This window comes from Dipodomys spectabilis, unplaced genomic scaffold (genome assembly GCF_019054845.1).
Source record: "Dipodomys spectabilis isolate Male_0828 unplaced genomic scaffold, ASM1905484v1 ptg000089l, whole genome shotgun sequence".
Lineage (NCBI taxonomy): Eukaryota > Metazoa > Chordata > Mammalia > Rodentia > Heteromyidae > Dipodomys > Dipodomys spectabilis.
This window is the reverse complement of record NW_024870766.1, coordinates 18,161,068-18,179,842: the sequence shown is the minus strand read 5'-3', so window position 1 is coordinate 18,179,842 and position 18,775 is coordinate 18,161,068. Positions and strand designations below refer to the sequence as shown.

The 18,775-nt window shown below is 39.9% G+C and overlaps 1 protein-coding gene and 1 long non-coding RNA gene across 9 annotated transcripts in view; both read right to left on the bottom strand.

Moving 5' to 3' along the window:
* Window positions 1-949, bottom strand: part of Pik3cg (phosphatidylinositol-4,5-bisphosphate 3-kinase catalytic subunit gamma) — a 35,172-nt gene extending 34,223 nt beyond the window's left edge. For 2 of the 8 annotated variants that reach the window (XM_042684699.1, XM_042684700.1), the window contains exon 1: window positions 463-741. The gene's annotated coding sequence lies outside the window, so the exon portion shown is untranslated. The other 6 variants (XM_042684694.1, XM_042684696.1, XM_042684698.1 and 3 more) reach the window with 6 other exon arrangements.
* Window positions 950-3,398: 2,449 nt separating this feature from the next.
* LOC122111958 lies at window positions 3,399-17,498 on the bottom strand. Its single transcript, XR_006148062.1, has 2 exons — window positions 17,367-17,498; window positions 3,399-3,632 (listed from the first exon to the last, which is right to left on the bottom strand). It is a non-coding gene; the product is annotated as an uncharacterized LOC122111958 (long non-coding RNA).
* Between the last annotated feature and the right edge of the window lie 1,277 nt (window positions 17,499-18,775).

Genomic DNA, 18,775 nt, shown 5'->3' with positions numbered 1-18,775 from the left:
AACCGAAGTTAAGGAGGTTCATAATTACTTATTCCCTTAAGCACAGTGGAACACTTGATATTTACCCTAAAGAACAGTTTGATGCAAAGATAAGAAAAGCAAGTCTTACTAGATCTAAATTTATGTTTAAATCTTGCCTTAACTTATTTTTAAAGTTGATAGCCCTTCTCTTAAAATATAATGTAGTTATACTTAGTAAGTAAATGAAACCAACTGACCAAAACAACTGTCCCTTGCAGCCTAAAACATTCACTTTGATCTTTTGCTACATAAAAGATTAATTAAAAAATAAAGAAACCATAAGATACATGGAAATAAATGCGCACTTGAAATAAAACATGCACAAATGCAGGTCTACAACAAGAAAACATACAAACACACAGCAATGTTTACCTTGGTTATTTCAAATGGTCTTATACAATAGAAGATTCAGCAAAAAGCATACACTGACCAAATACTCACTGGATGCCTTCATGGTTGAGGCTCTGGAGCTTTCTCCTTTTCTGAAACGATGTTAGACTCACTGTAAGTACAGTATTTTCTAAGCCTGCACTTGTAAGAATATGAAGCCTGGCTTGTATAGCCCTGGTCTTCCCTCTTCCTCCCAAACAAAAACAGAAAAGAGCCAATGCACCTGTAAACTATTGCCGGAACCTGTGGATATCCACAGTCTAGGCTGGACCAGGCAGTAAAACATGAAATCCTGATAAAAATATTCTAGTCAAGGAGGAAGTGTGTTACTATTCCAGGTCAGATTAACAAAGGGTAAAAAAAAAAAAAAAAAAGATCAAAGGAAATAATACCTGATAGAGCGGAGGAGGTAATGATGCAGAGGGTTCATTTGTTTAATATTTTGAAAACGAAACAAATTCAAACCTACCCAGCGCACCTCTCAATTCTTCCGCTTTTCTGGGGCTCCCTTCATATCCAGATGCAGAGGAAGTGTTGCAGTTACCAGGAAGGAAGTTTTAACCAAGTTGATTATACATGTGATTGCTCATTTTAAAAGTGTCAGAAATGCATTTCCTGTTACAACACAGAGAGCAAGAAAAAGAGAGTGAGCAGTGTTTACCTTTTGTTTGGGCTCTTTGAAGTAATGTTTCAAAAATGAGAAATCCCAAAAAAATTAAAATTAGAGATTCAAACAAAAATATGCATGAAACATAAACAAATGGAGTATTATTTTGTAGCCAGTTATAAGAAGAAATAGCCTCATAACCACACTATTACATCCCTTGCTAGGAGGAGTTCAAGAGCTAAATAAAGCTCATGGGAATTTCCCTCATGGGAATTCAAATAAACCCTGGTTCATACATTGTCACTGAGGGGCAGGGAAGGGGAAACTATTGATCTTGAAAACTGAGTTAAAGGGAATGCCTGGGAGCTCATTTCCTTGGCGCAGTAAGATCTCTCTCTCTCTCTCTGTCTCTGTCTCTGTCTCTCTGTCTCTGTCTCTGTCTGTCTGTCTGTCTGTCTGTCTGTCTCTCTCTCTCTCTCTCTCCAGAGCATTTAGAACCCAAAATGTCACTAGCTCAGAGAAAATCCTGGGGTCTTCTTATTTTGTGTGTATGTGTATGTGTGTGTGTGTGTGTGTGTGTGTGTGTGTGTGTGTGTGTTCATGTGCGAGAGTACACTGTATTGAGAGCACACTGTGTTGAGAGTGGGAACTTACTATAAACAATGATTAATTGCAGACAAAATAGAAGGAGGGTGCTTGGAATCCTGAGAAATTTAGGGAGCTACATTGTTACAGCATCAGGCAGATGTCCCTTAGGAAATGACTCCTGATTCCCATGGAATTAGAGAACACAGAGAAGTCATCCTAAATTATTCTTAAAGCAGATCTTTATCTTTTGGGCCACCTCAATTTCTTCTAGAATCCCCAGGCATGGTCAGCTGCTGAACTGCTGCCCTCTCTTCTCCCTCCCAGGGGTCCCTACACCAGAGTTCATCTTCCACCATGAGCTCCCATGAACTCCAGCTGAGCTCCAGGGACAACTAGAAGGATGGAGTGGGCCTCACAAGTCTCATGTGTAATTATAGGTCTCTTAGAAGTATGTGATTATAATTTCCTCTGAACCACTCTGATATCAAGATAACAATTCTTTGATCTGTTCTATCTCCTTTGGCATAGTCCCCTCAGGTCTTAGCTTTTTAAATAGTACTCTAATAGCTGACATCAGCAGGCAAAGGCTGCCTCCCAAATACTTAGGGGGGGGGAGGCTGGGAAGGTGGCTCAGTGGTAGAGTGCTTGTCTTGCATGCCTGAGGCCCTGGGTTCGATTCCTCAGCACCACATAAAGAAAAAAAAAAAAGCCGGAAGTGGCACTGTGGCTCAAGTGGTAGAGCGTTGGCCTTGAGCTGAAGAGCTGAGGGACAGCACCCAGGCCCAGAGTTCAGGCCCCACGACCGGACCCCCCCCCCAAATACTTAGAGGGGATTCTAAGGGTTGCCAAAAGGAGACTGCCACGGTGGTCCTGATAGAAAGGAATGTATTGGGAGAGCCACTAGGTTGCACTCTAGAATAGGGTGTGGAGTGTAGCAGCTCAAAATAATGGCAGAGAGAGATCTGACACCATTGCAGTTGACTGAGCCTGGGTGACCTTCCACTGCCCCCAGGTGCACAGTGACCAGTTACCTGGCGGTTACAGATGCTGGGTGGGGACTTCTAGGGAGGGCCGTGTGCAGTTCTGCATGGAGGGAGTAATAGGGCAGGGGTCTATCTCCCGTTTCTGCATGGAGAGAGAACAAAGGGAAGGGGCCATTTTTCCCAAGCAGACTTAACAGGGACTTATCTTCCCCAAATGAGAATACTTGTGCTGGACATTGGTGGCTTACCTCCAGGAATCTAGGATCTGGGGCCCAAGGTTTGAAGGCAGTTAACCACAAAAAAATGCTGAAAATGAAGCTTGGGTCCCTTTGCATCTGAAGGAAATAGTCAAATGTTCAAGTATTCAAATAATCTCTGCCTTATGACTAAGTTTGCAAATTCTTTAGGCTTTATTGTTGGTTTGAGATTGATAGTACTGTGGTCTTAAATCCTAATATAGCCACTGAAATTTGACTACTACTAAATTTGACTGAAATGTTTCCAGGCAGCAGTAATAGCAAATACCTCCTTCCTCTTCTTCCTTGTCAAGGCTGTCTTACTAATGAGATTATTAGTAGAAATGAACATCACCCTTTTCTGTTTATTTACATGTTTCTTAATTTTCTCTTGTTTAAATCTGTATGGAGCTAGTATTGTGTCTTAAAGATACTAGGCATAAAAATCATTTTGGGTGAAAGCAAATACAAGAGTCTGGCCTTCTATATCATATCCAGTTAAATGGAAATGCCAAGATGGAACAGATTAGAAAATAAAAAGACAGTCGGAAGTCAATGATCAGGAAACAGATGAAGTATTAAAATTCGTTGTTTATTATGAGGAAAGCTCTTTGCAGTGGAATTCAGAGAGATTTATGGTGCAGCTGGAGAGACAGAATACCATGCGGATGGAAACGTAAGTGCCGTGTGATAATACGTGGTCAAAGCAGTCTAACCGCATCATGGTGTTGTAGAATCCAGGGATCCATGACTCCTGCTCTCTTTGCCATCCTGCACTGGCCATTTCATCTCTCTTGGCTTTTGAATCTACCAAAAGGATAATAACCATTCTATTTATCTCCTAGGAAGTTGCTAGAAATCACCAATTCTCAACAGAATAAACTAATTGAAAATACATTTTGCACTATTCTGTTTTAGCTGCTTTAGCAGCTATGAAACCCAACGTGTCATACCAACACATGACATACCAAGGAAGAAGAGGCCATGTCTTCTTGTGTGCTTGTTTTTCAGAAAGGAAAACTTTCCCAGAGGCTTCCTTCATTCTTTTGTTCATAACTGGTACTCTATCACTTGAGTTACTTCTCTAGTTCCAGCATTTTTCTGGCTAATTGGAGATAAGAATTCTTGTATTTTTCTGGGCTGGTTATAATTTTCAATCCTAAAATAGCCTCCTGAGTGGCTGGTTTACAGTACCTGGCCACACCCAGCTTTTTATTGGTTGAGATGAGGGTCTCATGAACTTTTTGACTTGGGCTGGCCTTGAACCTCTCAATCTGTCTTTTTTGTTGTTGTTGTTGTTGGTAGTGGGGTTTGAACTCTGGGCCTGAGTGCTGTCCCTCAGCAGCGCTCTACCACTTGAGCTATAGTGCCATTTCCGGTTTTCTGGTGGTTTATTGAAGATAAGAGTTTGATGGACTTTCCTGCCTAGGCTGGCTTTGAACTGCAATCCTCAGATCTCAGCCTCGTAAGTAGCTAATATTACAGATGTGAGCCACTGGTGCCTGGCTCAATGTCTTTTTTATACCTAGGATTACAGACATGAGCTATTGTGCTCAGCTCACTCTCCATTAAAAGAAATGGGCCAACTAGTTCACTTTTCTTGATTTCCTTGTCCAGTTAAACTTTGCCAACACAGTTTAAAAAGTACCTCACACATTTCTAGAAACATTTTTTAAGTAAATAGCTTTTTACAAATCCCAGTTACTTAGCATGGCAGTACAGTATACACAGTATGTTTTGTGATCTTTCCTTAACAATCTGCCTCAACTTCCAAATCACCTGAACGACTGAATGAAACTAATCTCTGTTCCTATACGTGCTGGGTTTCTCCACATTTGTACCTCTGAGTGCTGCTCCCTCTATTCCCTCCCATATTCTCTCCTCTCCTGTACAGTCTTCCCTCATCCTCATGCTTTGCCACTACTCAGGTTGAGTAATCTCTGGGTGGGGGCTTCCTGATTTTGGAAAATTTCCCACATTGGTAGCTACGTAACAATAATACATCAACAGTCACTTGTTATAGCTCTTTCTATGTGTCTTTATGGTTCTAAGCACTTGAGCATGTCCATTTATCCCAAGGAGAGGGACACTACTGCTATCCTTATTTATAGATGATGAAAACAGGCACGGAGAGGTCAAGTGGCTGCTCCAGGCCTCATAGCTTGTCGGCAGCAGCTACCACCATGATTCTCTCAGGGGAGGATAGATGTCCCTTGGCTGCCTTTTTTAACAGATGTTTGAATTCTCTAAGATGAGTGTCAGCTTAGTTCATTGCTTTGATCAGCAGAGCTTGCAACACATGAAGCAAGGGTCTTGATACATGTTTGTGGAATGGATAGTTTTATTCATTCTCTTTTTCACTGTCTTTCATCACTAGAATCCCTTGCATTTACAGATATTGTGCAAGAAAGCTTTTCAGACCAATCAAATCTTGGATAGCAACTCTTTCCCATTGAACCATTTGACTTAAAATGTAGCAATTTGCCTCCTATTGAAACACTGAAAGATGGAGGGAAATGGACTGTGAACTTAAGAAAGACCCCAGTTTGACTAACATAAAGAGCCTCAATGCTTTAGAAATTCGTCCTCTAGACCCCTTTTGTCGTTCCCTTGCAACATTGGCTGATTTATACTAAGACTCCTTGTGAGCTAGAAGTTCTCTCATGGAAGTGGCTTACTGAAGAGACGCCCCTGAACTCTGCCTTCACGGCCATCAGAGATTGTCAAGGGTTTTTATTGATCTGCTTACATATCATTCTAATTGCCTGCCTACATGTCCACTTTTCCCCACACATACTTGTTCTTAACATATTTCCAAACCACCTGTGATTCCTTCATTCACTGTTCATGGTATTTCCCATCCTCCCCCCAGATCAAGGACATTGCCTGGAAGAGAGGAAGATGGGGTAGATCCATGGCTGGGATGGAGTCTGTTCTAAGACCTGATCACAAGGCTACAGTGACATTGTAGCAGGAGGTGCTTCTGAGGCCTTCCAAAGCTACCTTTGCCTGCAAAGCTTGGCTTGCCTTTTCTGGAAATACCCTTTATTTGAGAATGTTTAATCACATGAATATGTTCTGCAGATGTAGAAAGACCCTGTGGGGTGTGAGAGTTTGAGTTCCCTTTGGGTGTGGCCTTCTGCCCCAGTCTCTGCGCCTCTAAGATAAATGTGAGAATGGTCACCTTTTTTTTTTTGGCCTTCTTTCTTGCCACCCTTCATTTTCTTTAAACATCAGTGTTCAATGATTTGAAGGGGAAGGGACTCTGGATTGGAGGCCTTGTGTGTGTGTGTGTGTGTGTGTGTGTGTGTGTGTATAGGTTGCAGGCTTTATGTGAGATCAGTTTATAAAATTCATTAGGCTGCCCAAGCAATGGACACTTTTCTGTATGTTGTATGTCAATTAAGGTTTGAAAAATAAGTCTTATTTTAAGTGTTTACTTAAAAAAATCTAAAAGTGAAACTTTCCATAATTTCTTCAACATTTGAGTGTCATCCTGTCTCCCTCTTCTCTCTCCCTTCAATTTTGAACATTCTAGTTTAAGGTGAGGTCAGTTCTAAGCTATTGTATTTGGCTCTCCCAAGCTCTAATCTTTGCCTAGTCACTCCATATTGTGTTAGCTTGGAGGGATAGGGAACTAGACAGAATGTCAGAAAGAAAACTCGGTCACTTTTGAACTTATTTGGAGAAAATGAGTCTCTCATCTGAGGAATTTAGGAATTCCATTCGCTCATTCACTAATTGCTACATTCAGTCCTATTTGTTCATCCATTCCTTCAGCATTCATTATTGAGTATTTTTTATGTGCTGACACAAGCAGCTGCTGCCTGCAGGACACTTGCAGCTCTGCAGAGTTGAGATGTTCCCTTCTTGTCAACTTTATGAAGCCGTGAGCTAGGGTGATAATATTTCACCACTTCCTTCGTCTCACTTCATGGGGCAAATAGGTTGGGAAGGGGAGGTGCTATTCTAAGCATTCCTTCATTCAGGACTTAGCTTCTTCTCACTAGTGGTTCTGCTCTCCTCCCCCAGCCTCCAGTTCTCCATTGAGTCTGAGAATGGCTTACGCATCTTGTGCACACTTCCCATTGACCAAAACTTTGTCATGTGACTCACTGAATGCTAGGAGTGGTTGGAAATACAGCCTATTCATCTGACCACAGAAGCAAGAAAATAAATTTGGCAAACTTTTAACATTATGTTTATCACAGTGTATTATAGTTAATAAAACTGTAATGGGTATGATGAAATCTAAGCATTATCATACATCTAATTTCATGCATCATGAATTATTTCTGTCATGAAACACTTAGAATGTAGCCCTCCAGCCTTAGGTGGCCATCGATGTGATGTTTACATCGTCTCTATATGGAGTAGTAATGATAAGCAAAGGCTTTTACAAAACTAGAAAGCAGTGGCTTATCCTGTTTCCTTTTCCAAATGCCTCTACAGCAATGCAATTCTTTCTTTCTTTGCCATGAATTTCTCTTCTGATCAGGCAGTGCAGTAAGCCAGAGACTGTACGGAAGAAAATGAAGAGAGTTGTAGATAGCTACGGGTTGACCTTTTCTTTCCACTTATTATTATCTTTAAGTTGTTGTACTTGGGTTGTTGCCACTCAACAAAGCAATCAGTTGACCTTTTCATTATCAAGGTCAATCCTAGTTTTTTAAACAAATCATCCTTTTGAAGTGGCTTTAAAGATTGTCTCAGGCATGGAAAACCCAGCCTAGGATTAAGAATCGAGAATGGTGTCTGAGGTTGTATAAGCTGGGTGTGAAAGTAGCAAACAGCACTTCCATCTACATTTCAATGTACTGTTGTAAGGATTGTAAACTGGAAAAATATAGCTTTTGCTGTATTAGGCTCTACCTTACGGGGTGGTGATGGGGGAGGGATGCCATACTTTTGTGACTAGCAGTCATCTCTGTCCTAGTTGTGCTACCAACTTAAATGTCCTTCCAGGACCCTGATTGCTCCCAAATTAGATGTTCTAGAACTGATTTTGAGAAAACAAAAGGGGACCTTGCTTTAATATGACTCTAAAGTAGTTAAATGTTTTATGATAGTTGATTTGTTAGCATACACTTGTTGGACTGAAAGAACAAGTCCTAGACACAGCATTGGGGAGCATTCTAATACTGTGCCATGGACCAAGGTAAGTGAGGTTATCAGTGGGACTGGTAGGAAATACTCCAGTTCTCCTAAAAGGCAAGTGTTAAGACCACCTCCTCTACCTCTTTGAGGTTAGAAGTGATCATGTGACTTGCTTGCTTAATGAAATCTGAGCAAAATTTGCCACCGAGTTCCCCGTTTCTTTCCTTCTGCTGGTAGAGACCTTAAAAACATTTACTGAGTTGGAATTTTGTCAAGTTGGCCACTGGAGAGACGGGAATCAACAGAATTCCCATGTTGGGCTTGTCTATGAGCAAGCAATGTACTTGGCTGGGCCAAAATGCTGTTGTATAACTATGATCCAAGTTAAGTGACAGTTCAAGGATCTTCTTGAAAAAATAGGCTGACAATATTTTGGAGCAAATTTTATAAGGTTAATTTTTACACAGTGAGATTTAAAGCCCTTTTGTGGCAATTTGTGTTGAAATCAACTATAAGTAATATATTAAAACTATATTATTTTATGAAATATATCTAATTTTAAAGTGTTTCAAAAGTAATGCTGTACACTTCTTTAAAAAAATTTAAATTGTTATTATAAAGGTGATGTACAGAGGGTTTACAATTATATAAGTCAAGTAATTAGTATGCTTCTGTTTGGACAATGTCACCCCTTACCTTGATATGCTTATTTATCTGATATTTACATCATAGAAACTGCAAACATTTATGTAATATCAAACACTTTTAATTAGCATGTTTCTCTTACCAGTAGATTTTAAATGAGATATATATTTTTTTTCAGAGTTTTAGATATAGCTACATTCTCTTTGTCTTTATGAAACTGTTCCTCTTTGCCCATTTGTGTGGCTTTTCTTGGAAACTCCACCTTCTTAACCATATTGAAATAACCAGAGTTAACACCAAAGGAGCCCTTTTCTCCTTTTGTGTCTTCAGTTCTGCTTTGAAAGTGCTGATTATCCTATTTAACTTATAGAATCAGAAATGGAGCAAGACAGTGGCTGAGTTATACCCTCCTGTTTTCTCTCCCCACAGGTGCCCCAAATTGAATGCCCTCCACAAGAACTAAGGAAATCAGGCGAGAGACCATAGTGCCTGCTTTTAACATAAGGAAATGAAAAGATACATTGGCCAAGGTAGGAAGGAAAGAGTTTCCCGCATCCCTCTTGACCCAGCTTCCAGCAGCCCAGCATGGAGATACCTTACATTTGAGGAAGGGAGAGAGATTTAATCTAGGTCTTAGGCCTTAGGCCTTAGGCCTAGGCACACTGTTATGTAAGAGGTGCTGAATAGAATCCCAAGAACTCTATCATCAGGTAAGTATCCACAACCTGAGCTGCTGGGATTGGTAGTCCACTGAAGCCTCTGCTCTACCCCCACCAACGATGACAGCAAAACAAGGCGGAGGACCCTGCCTGCTGCCCAGTAGGGCAGGAAAACTAGCATAGGGCTTTTGTTTCAGAGCCAAGTGTCAGGCCCACGGAGGCACACATCTGGTAGAAACTGAAAGTCACATGTATAGGCCAGAGTTCACAGACAAAGCCTTTACAGTGGACCCACCACCAGGCAGCCACCTGTGTGCCCATGTAACTGGGAAGCTGAGGTACAACCCAATTTATGGCCAGGCTTGGTGGCAAAGGGACTGTTTCTACTACCACCCATCCCTTAAATTCAATCAGCATACCCTTTGCCAGGTTAATGCTCACAGATGGACTTCTAGAACATTCCCATTTGAAGGCAGAGTCCTAGGTAGAAACCTGTGCCTTCTAATGGGACTGAAACAGGACTGACTCCTGTTTTAGCCTGCACAACTGCCAAAGGCAGGGAAGGCCTTAATGCACCCTTGTGAGTGTGTAGATCCTTTAGGAGATACAGCTGTGACACAGCCTAGTATCAGCCTAGGTGGCCAAAGGACTACTTTTCCTAGTAGGAAAATAGCACAGTCTGGTCAACTCATACTCTGAGATGGGGTTAGGGGAAGGGAGGCCTTGGAACTGTTGAAACTGTTGGAACTGAGCTGTTGAATTCTAACATGAAGTAGAGCTTAAGAGCTCTCATTGTCAGGCCCACCTGCAGACCAAGTCTCTGGAACAGAGCCAGTGCCAGCTACTTGAAGGAAACATAGTTTGAGACTAACCCAGGCCTAAACAAAAGGGCTAGTTGGACTCTATCTTAAAGGACAAGCTGGACATGCTTGCAATCCTAGCTATATGGGAGATGGAATAGGAGGAAGGAGGTGTGAGTCTATCCTGGGCAAAAGTGTGAAACCCTATTTAAAATATAACTAAAGCAAAAAAGGTTGGAAGAGTGTCCCAAGTGGTAGAACACCAACCTCATAAGTGTAAGGCTCCAGGTTCAAAATCCTAGTTCCCACAATAAAACCCCATACCTTGGAGAAAAGATAGTCTTTAATAAATGGTACAGTTATCTATATGTGGCATAATGAAACTAGACTCCTGTCTCTCACCAGCCACCCAACATGGATTAAAGACTTAACTATAAGACCCAAAACTATTTTTAAAAACAGAGGAAAAAAAAGAAAAAAGAAAGAAAAGAAAGAAAACTACTAGAAGAAAATATAGGAAAAATGCTTCAGGATATTGGAATGGACAAGTATTTTGGGGAAAAAGATTTCAAAAGCACAGAATACAAATGAACTTTCAACTATTATGATCTGAATATAAAATCTCTCCTACAGGCTCCTGTTGAATGCTTGGTCTGCAGCTGATGGTCCTACTTTTGGAAGTTCTGGAAACTTTAGGATGGGGGATCCTAAGTAGAGGATGTAGATCCTGGAAACATGTCCTTGAAGACCACATTTTATCCTGGGTTTCTGTTCTGTCTTGATCTGTCTGTTTCTTGTCTGCCATTAAGTGAACAGTCTCCTCCACCCGCTTCTGCCACCATAAAGGGCCCAGAATCAGTGCAGCCATGAACTATAATGTTTATGTCAGATAAATGATCTCAGCAATCATAAAAATAACACAAAATCGTGCTAAAAAGCTTCCACCCAGCAAACAAAATGATCAATGGTGTAGGGACAACTAACAGACTTGGAGAAAGTACTTGCCAACTATGCATCTGACAAGAGTGTGGTATCAAAAATATATAAAGAATTAGGAAAACTCAATACCTGAAAGATAAAAACAATCTGATTTTTAAAAATGGTAATAGAACCAAACAGACATTTCTCCAAAAAAGATATTCAATAGACCAACAGATAAATAGGCAAACGTTCAGTATGATGAACCACCAGAGAAATGCAAATCAAAACCACGAAGACACCTATTGCAACAATGAGAAGTACAAGTCGTTATGTCGAAAACGAACTTTACAACTTTGGTGCGGGGGAGGGGGGGGGCCGGGGAGGATTGGGGGGGGGAGGATGGGAAGGGATGGGAAGGGGAAACAAAGGAGGAGGCTACAATGCTTGATAAGAAATGTATTCATTATCTTGCCCATGTAATTGTAACCCCTCTGTACAGTATTTTCACAATAAAAAATAAATTAAAAATAAAACCACGAAGACAGATTGTCATAAACTATTCAGAAGGGATATTATCGAAACACTGAAGACAACAAATGTTAGCAAGGATGTAGAGAAAAGAGAACCCTTGTGCACTGTTGATAAAAATGTAAATTAGTACAACCCTTATGTAAAACAGCAAACAGTTTCCTCAAAGAGTGAAAGTAGACCCATCATGTGAATGAACAATACCCCTGCTGTGTATATCTCCAAAGGAAATGAAAACAGAATTGTCTTAGATATCTGCTCTCCTATGTTCACTAGTGCACCACTTAACAATAGCCAATATATGAAATCAGCCTAAATGTCAATGGAAATTTAGACACAGAAAACCTGGTACATATATAATGCAGAATACCATTTAACCACAAGCAAGAATGAAGTCCTGTCGTTTGTGATAATGTGTGAAACTGGAGATCATTATGTTAAATGAAAAAAACCAGGCACAGCAAGACAAGCATATGAGCTTATACTCATCTACAGGATCTCTAAAAGTTGATAGAATGTAGAATAAGATAGTTGTTGCCAGAGACTGGGGAGAGTCATGAGGGGTAGGGAATCAGACGGGGAAAGGTTGGTAAATGGGGACTGCATTACAGTTAGATAAAAGCAAGGAATCTCAACTCACTGTTGTACAGTGGCCAAGTGACTATGTACTAGATCTTTCCAAAGGCTAGGTGAATTTTGAGTGTTTCTCTAATAAAGAAATAAATTTCTGAGGAGCTAAATATGTTTAACCACATTTAAATATTACCTAGTGTGTGTGTGTGTGTGTATATATATATATATATATATATATATGTATATATATATAGAGAGAGAGACATTATATGACCCCATTAATATGTATAACATTTTTGTTTTATGTATTAATTAAGAAAAAATTGTAGTATGATATTTGTCACTAGTCAAGCCTGACCAAAATACCTTGGATTCTTTACTCCAAGGAGCCTCAAAATGAATATAGATGAATAATGATGACTTATGTACTCACATTATGGAGAACAGTAGGATTAGGAAGTAGGATAGGGGCTAGGCTTGTATTTCCTAATGTCAGGCTTTGTGTTCTGGCCACACTAGACTTCTCTGAGGCACTTGTTTAAAACATAGGTTCTTAGCTTTCACTCCCTTCTCCTCAAATCAAAACATCTGATCTTTCTAGATCATTCCAATGGATAATTGGTCCATCTCAGCTAAGGGCTTTGTATTAGTCTGTTTTGTATTGCTATAATGAAATACCTGAGGCTGAGTAACTTTGTTTAATCTGACATGGCTAGGCTTTCATGAGAACCTCACGTGGACGATGGGCAAGGGAAAGAGAGATTGCAGGACAAGACAGAAAGCCGGAGAATGATTCCGAGAAAGACTCAGGCTTTACAGGAATTCGCCATCCTGAAAACAAACTCAATATTCCTACAAGGAAAAAATCTCTCAAAAGGTCAATTCATTCAGGAACCTAATGACCTTCCATTAGGCTCTACATCTTTTTAAATTTTAATTTCGTTTTGTCGGTACTTGGGGCCTTGCACTTGTTTAGACAAGTGCTCTGCCACTTGCACAACACTTCCAGCCTCCTTCCTTAATTTTTTTTAACCTTTTTTCTAGATATAATCTTGTTCTTTTTGACTGGGCTGGCCTCTAACTGTGAATCTTCTAGCCCTGTCTCCTAAGTAGCTGGAATGACAAGTGTGTATGGTTGTGTTCTGGCTAAGGGTTGGCCTCAATTTTGCCAGATAGGGCCAAAGCTCTGGCACATGAACCAGGGGCTCAGTGGGTGGTCATTGTTCCCTGCTTCTTCATCTGCCCTGAGGATATGCTCATTGCCTCCTTCCAGAAGCCATTTGAGATGTTAGTGATGAGGCCTCTTGAGAGTTCAGATAAAAGCTCTCTGGGAGTTTGAACTAGGAGCTAGCAAAACATTTGTCAATAACAGATTGTTTCAAAATTGGTAAGACCAAAGTGCTTTTGGTTAGTGGGGTTGTTTTTTTCCCCCCGTGGGTAGTAACAAAATCTCATAAACAAAGTAAGATTAAAAGCCAGAGATAATATGATGTGTATTATACATTTCTTTAATCTTTATGTAATCTAGCAATTCCAAAATTTGTTTGACATTAAGATGATTTTATACAAGTAAGCCTTATTAAAATTCCTCAGAAACTGCTCTTCCCTGGAATCTATTTGGGAAAGTTGTTTTGCTTTTGTATGTGTCTGTGTTCATGTGTACAGTAGTTTGACATATGTGTGTGTCTGTGCTCAGGAATACAGTAGTCTCAAGTATGTATGTGGATTTTGCTTTCTGTGTTTTCAGCTGTCTATGGTGACTCATTTTCTGAAAAGACTGATGGAACAGTCAAGAAGTAACAATTCTTAAATTTCAAACTGCACACCATTCTGAATTGCGTGACAAAATCAAGTCTCTTATCTAGTTCCTTCCCATTTGGGATGTCAACCATCCCTTTTTAGTACAACCAAGTCACAAATGCTACCTGTCCTGCCGTAATTGAAAGGGAGGGAAAGATAGAGAAAGAAATAGGGAGGGAAGGGAGGAGAAGTAAGAGGAGGGAGTAAAAGGGGGGAACGAGGGAGGGAAAAAAGAAGGGAAGGAGAGAGAGAAGCATTAGAAACTAATTCTAGAGACATCTGTTAATGTTGCTTTGCAGGAGACAAGTGGTATTTGTCTGAGATATTAATCATTTAAATTCTAAGTATGCAATGAAGGGTAGACAGGACATTTCATGGTGAAGTCAGAGTTTGAGAGTCTTTGTGATAGAACCTATTACCACTGACCTGATAAAATGTTCTCAGTCACATCTAGTCTGTCATGGGTAAGCAATCTGACAAGCCATCATGGTAATGAAACAGAAATTAAATGAAAATTAGCTGATTTGCTTTGACAAACACTTGTTAAATATTTATTTTCATAATGAAGGTGATTCTAAAAGTGGAGACAGAATTTTAGAGTTTGCAAAATTATTTTAAGATAGAAGCCTCAAAACCCAGGTTCTTAGTTTGCATAAGACCAGTTGTAATAGACAGCCTTTGAGTACCCTTTAAAAAGGGGAAAACATAATCACAAGAAAATTCATCTGAGCTGGGCACCAGTGGCTCACATCTATAATCCTTGCTATTCAAGAGGCTGAGATCTGAGGGTTGCAGTTTAAAATCAGCCAAGGCAGGAAAATCCACTCAATTAAACACCAAAATGCTGGAAGTGGAGCTGTGGCTCAAGTGGTAGAACACTAGCCTTGAGCACAAAAGCTCAAGAACAGCATCCAGGCCCTAATTCAAGCCCCAGGACCAACACACACACACACACACACACACACACACACACACACACACACACACACACACACACACACACACACACACACACACAAATTCATCTGATGAGAAATAATGGAAATAGTGGGATTAGAACCAGAGAATGACTGCAGAAACCGTGTTACTACCCATTGTGTTAGCTTTCCTTCACTGTAACAAAATACTTGAGATAGAAAAGTTAAAAAGAGGAAAGGTTCATTTTAGCTTATAGTTTTAAAGATGTGAGTGCATTGTTGGTTTCCCTGTTTGTTTTGGGGCTGAGGGTGAGGCAGTATACTATGGTGGGGAGCAAACTGCTCATTAATGGCAGCCAGGAAATAAAAAAGACAAAAAAAAAATCTTTGGGATCAGAGTCCCACAGTCTGCCTTTGTGGGCATTCCCCCAATGTCCTAACTTCCACTAGGCCTTACTTTTTAAAGGTTACATCACTTCTGGATAGCACCATGGAATAGGAACAGAGCCTTTAGCACATGGGCCTTAGGTGAACACTTAACCAATCCATACCATTCATGTTTCAGAACTCATAGCCTAGATCATATAGTTGCTGTGAAAATGAGACAAAATAAATGGTAATTACAGATGTCTGGCTATCATTAAGAGTTAGCAGAAATAAAGCAATCTTTTAACATGTCAAGCCTGTAGACCAGGGAAATAATAGCTCTTTTGCAGAAATAGAAAAGTTCCATTGAAGGGCTGGCAACTTTAATATCACTATTGCATCTGGGCCTTAGGGTGTTGTTTTTTTAAAGGTTTATTTATTGTAGTTTTTAGCTGCATTTTATCATCCATCATTCATTTAAGCAACTTGATATTGAACTTTGAATCTAAGGACTTTCTGTCAGTAGGTACCAGGACAACCCCAGCATCTGAAAGAAGTGACTGAAGATTTGGTTTTCACATACATGGGTGCCTTTTATTTATTCTTCAGATTCTAAAAGATTTATATAATGACATTTGAATCTTAAATCTTGTAGACAAGAGATTTACCTCAAGCATGTGGCAAACTAAGCATGTGCCATAGTAAATAAATTAATCTTTATTAAGAATGTGTGAAATAGCAAGCTTGTGGGGGCTGTTGGGAGAAAAAAATTGGGAGAACGCGAGAGAAGAGGTGACACTGTTCAAAAAGAAATATACTCATTGCCTGACTTTTTTTACAATAAAAATAAATAAATTTAAAGAAGAATGTATGAAATAGTGAACTTTTAACCCCTGTGATAAATTCTCCAGATAATGTTAATTGGTTTCAATATGTCTGCCTTTTAAACTGTTTGTATCTTGGAGTTAGCATGTATCCTAAGGTTAGCCACTTAATTTTCATATTATTTTACTTCTGAGTTGATATTTTCTTAATTGAACTAGTTTAGACATGTTCTCAGTCTGAATTAGACTATGCCAATCTCATCCTTAGATATTCATCAGATACTCCCTCTCAAAATCATTTGCTTTGTGGAATCCTAAGTGAGCATAGCGTCTTTAACTCTAATATAAAAGAATCTCCCAGACTGATCACTGAATTGAATGGGCCACATCCTTAACAGTGTTTTGTATATAAAAATTTGTATAGAACTATGTATATGAATGTTCCCTGTAACAACATCTGAAAAGGTATCAGCTATTATATCAAATTTTAAAACAGAGAAGTAGGAGAAAGATTGAAGAACCAAGATTGAATTTTAGAAGACATGGTTGTTGATTAGACAGCTGTTTTCTACCTGTGTCCTCACATGGCTGAAGGGCACCAATCTGATTCACCAGGACTCCACCTTTAAAGACCTACTAGCTTAATGGTTAGAGTTTCAACAAAAGAATTTGGTAATAGGGCTGCTGTTGAGTTTAGGGGCACAAGTATTCAAACCATGGCAGTAGTATCAGAGAAACTGATGAGTTTTCCAAGCCAGGATGAAGTTTGATGGTGATCAACCAGGACAAAAGATTAGATAAGAATGCTCAGACATGAAGTATTGGTCCTGATGTGCAGAGAACCATCTGAGGGGGATAGATACTCTGTCAAGATGGCAGTGAAGGGAGGAACAGAGAATGGGGAACAAAGATGGGTGGCAATTCAGAGAATTTTTTTTATCACTTTCAGCCAAGTACTCATAACTGACTTCCTCAACATGCCTCATTTACTTCAATTAATGACGAGCAAACTGTTAGCGTCTGTAAATCATACTCAAAACAATGACTTCATATGGTGTCCATTAATTACCCCACAGGAGCTCTTTATCCAGTGAGTACACATTAACGATCAGCTCAAGTCATTACAGTTGTGATGTTAGTAAAACAACTTAGATTAATATCCTCTCATTATGGATTTGTCTATTCCTAGAGACAGAGACAGAGGTTGGCCTCTATTGAAATAGAATTTTGGTCTCTATATCGGCTCAGAGGAAAAAAATGAAAAAGGAAACAAGTTGCAGAGGTCATTGCACACCATGCTAACCAATGAAAGTTCCTGTGGAAATATTAAAAAATGTATCCATGCTAGTTTTCTGTTGCATCTGAAGTTTTTGACCATTTTCTCAATTGGAAATATACTTCCTTGTTTTACCTGGTACCAGTTTTTCTGTGGTTTCCTTCTCTGCTGGTCCTCGCTAAGTCCCCTTGGTTCCTTTTTCTCCGCCAGCCCTTCAAAAGGTGCCAGAGCCATCATAGCTTTCTCCCCTTCTCCACCACAGCTTTCTTCCTACCCCACACCTCAGAACAATCACAAGGCTTTGCCAATACTCTCAACCCAGCTGATAGCTACATGTTGAGTTCCTGTCTACTTAATTTCACATCCATATTTCTAGTTCCCCCTGAAGAGCTCCCCTGGGAGGGTTTTGCAGACAAACTGAATTCACTAAGTCCAAAACCAAACTTGCTGTCTCCCCACCTCCCTCTCACCATCATTCTCACCCCTCCCTTGGTTGATGACATTAATATTGACCTATGTAACTGAGCTAGAAACCTTGTAACTAATCCCAGGACTTTCCCCTTACCACCTCCCGCATCCACTGTCTCTGTGGCCACTCTGCTCTTTGTCTTATCTATCAATCATTTATTGATCTGTTATATATCTACATTTATCATCTATGTCTATTATTCACTCACGTATCCAGCTGATTTTTCCACTCTATTTATTCAATAAATGATTCTGTATTATGTACCAGACACCAGGACATTGGCAACAGACAAAAACAGATAAAGTTGGTGACCTTATAACTTTCAGCTAGCTGAGAGAGATAGGCAATGGATCAAATGGCAGCAATATAGAATGTTAAGGAGAAAAGCAAAGCAGAATAAGGGCAAGGAGCTGACATTTTATGTAAACTGATTAGAAAAGATTTTTCTGAGGAGGTCACAAATGAAAAACCCTGAGAGCATCTAGATATAACTCCACTTCTGTAGTGTGTGTGTGTGTGTGTGTGTGTGTGTCTGTCTGTCTGTCTGTCTGTGTGTACACATGCTGATATCAGGGCTTGACCTCAGTACTTTACACTTCTCAGCTTTTTTTGCACACATCTGGCACTTTACCAGTTAGGTCATGCTTCTAGTCCTGCATTTTTCTAGTTAATTGGAGAGAAGAGTTTCTCAGACTTTTCTGATTAGAATGGCTTTGTCCCAGGATCTTTGGGTCTCAGCCCCCTGAGAAGTTAATTACAGGTGTTAGCCACCACGTGCATGGCTTCTACTTCTGTATTCTTACTGTCCATGCCTAGATCCAGTCTTACCAGTGCTACTAAGTATCTTTCAGCATCCATGTTTCAGGCTTCAGGTTAGTGGTGTGGCTCAAGTGATAGGGCACTTGCCTGGCACGCCTAAGGGTCTGAGTTCAAATCTTAGTATTGCCAAGAACAGCAACCATGCTTCAAGCTTCATATTTCTTGATGTTATACAACCACATATTAATTCCCTGTCTTGAAACAGAACACCACATCACCCAATACAATAAGCCCTTTATAATTTTCAGAACATCCA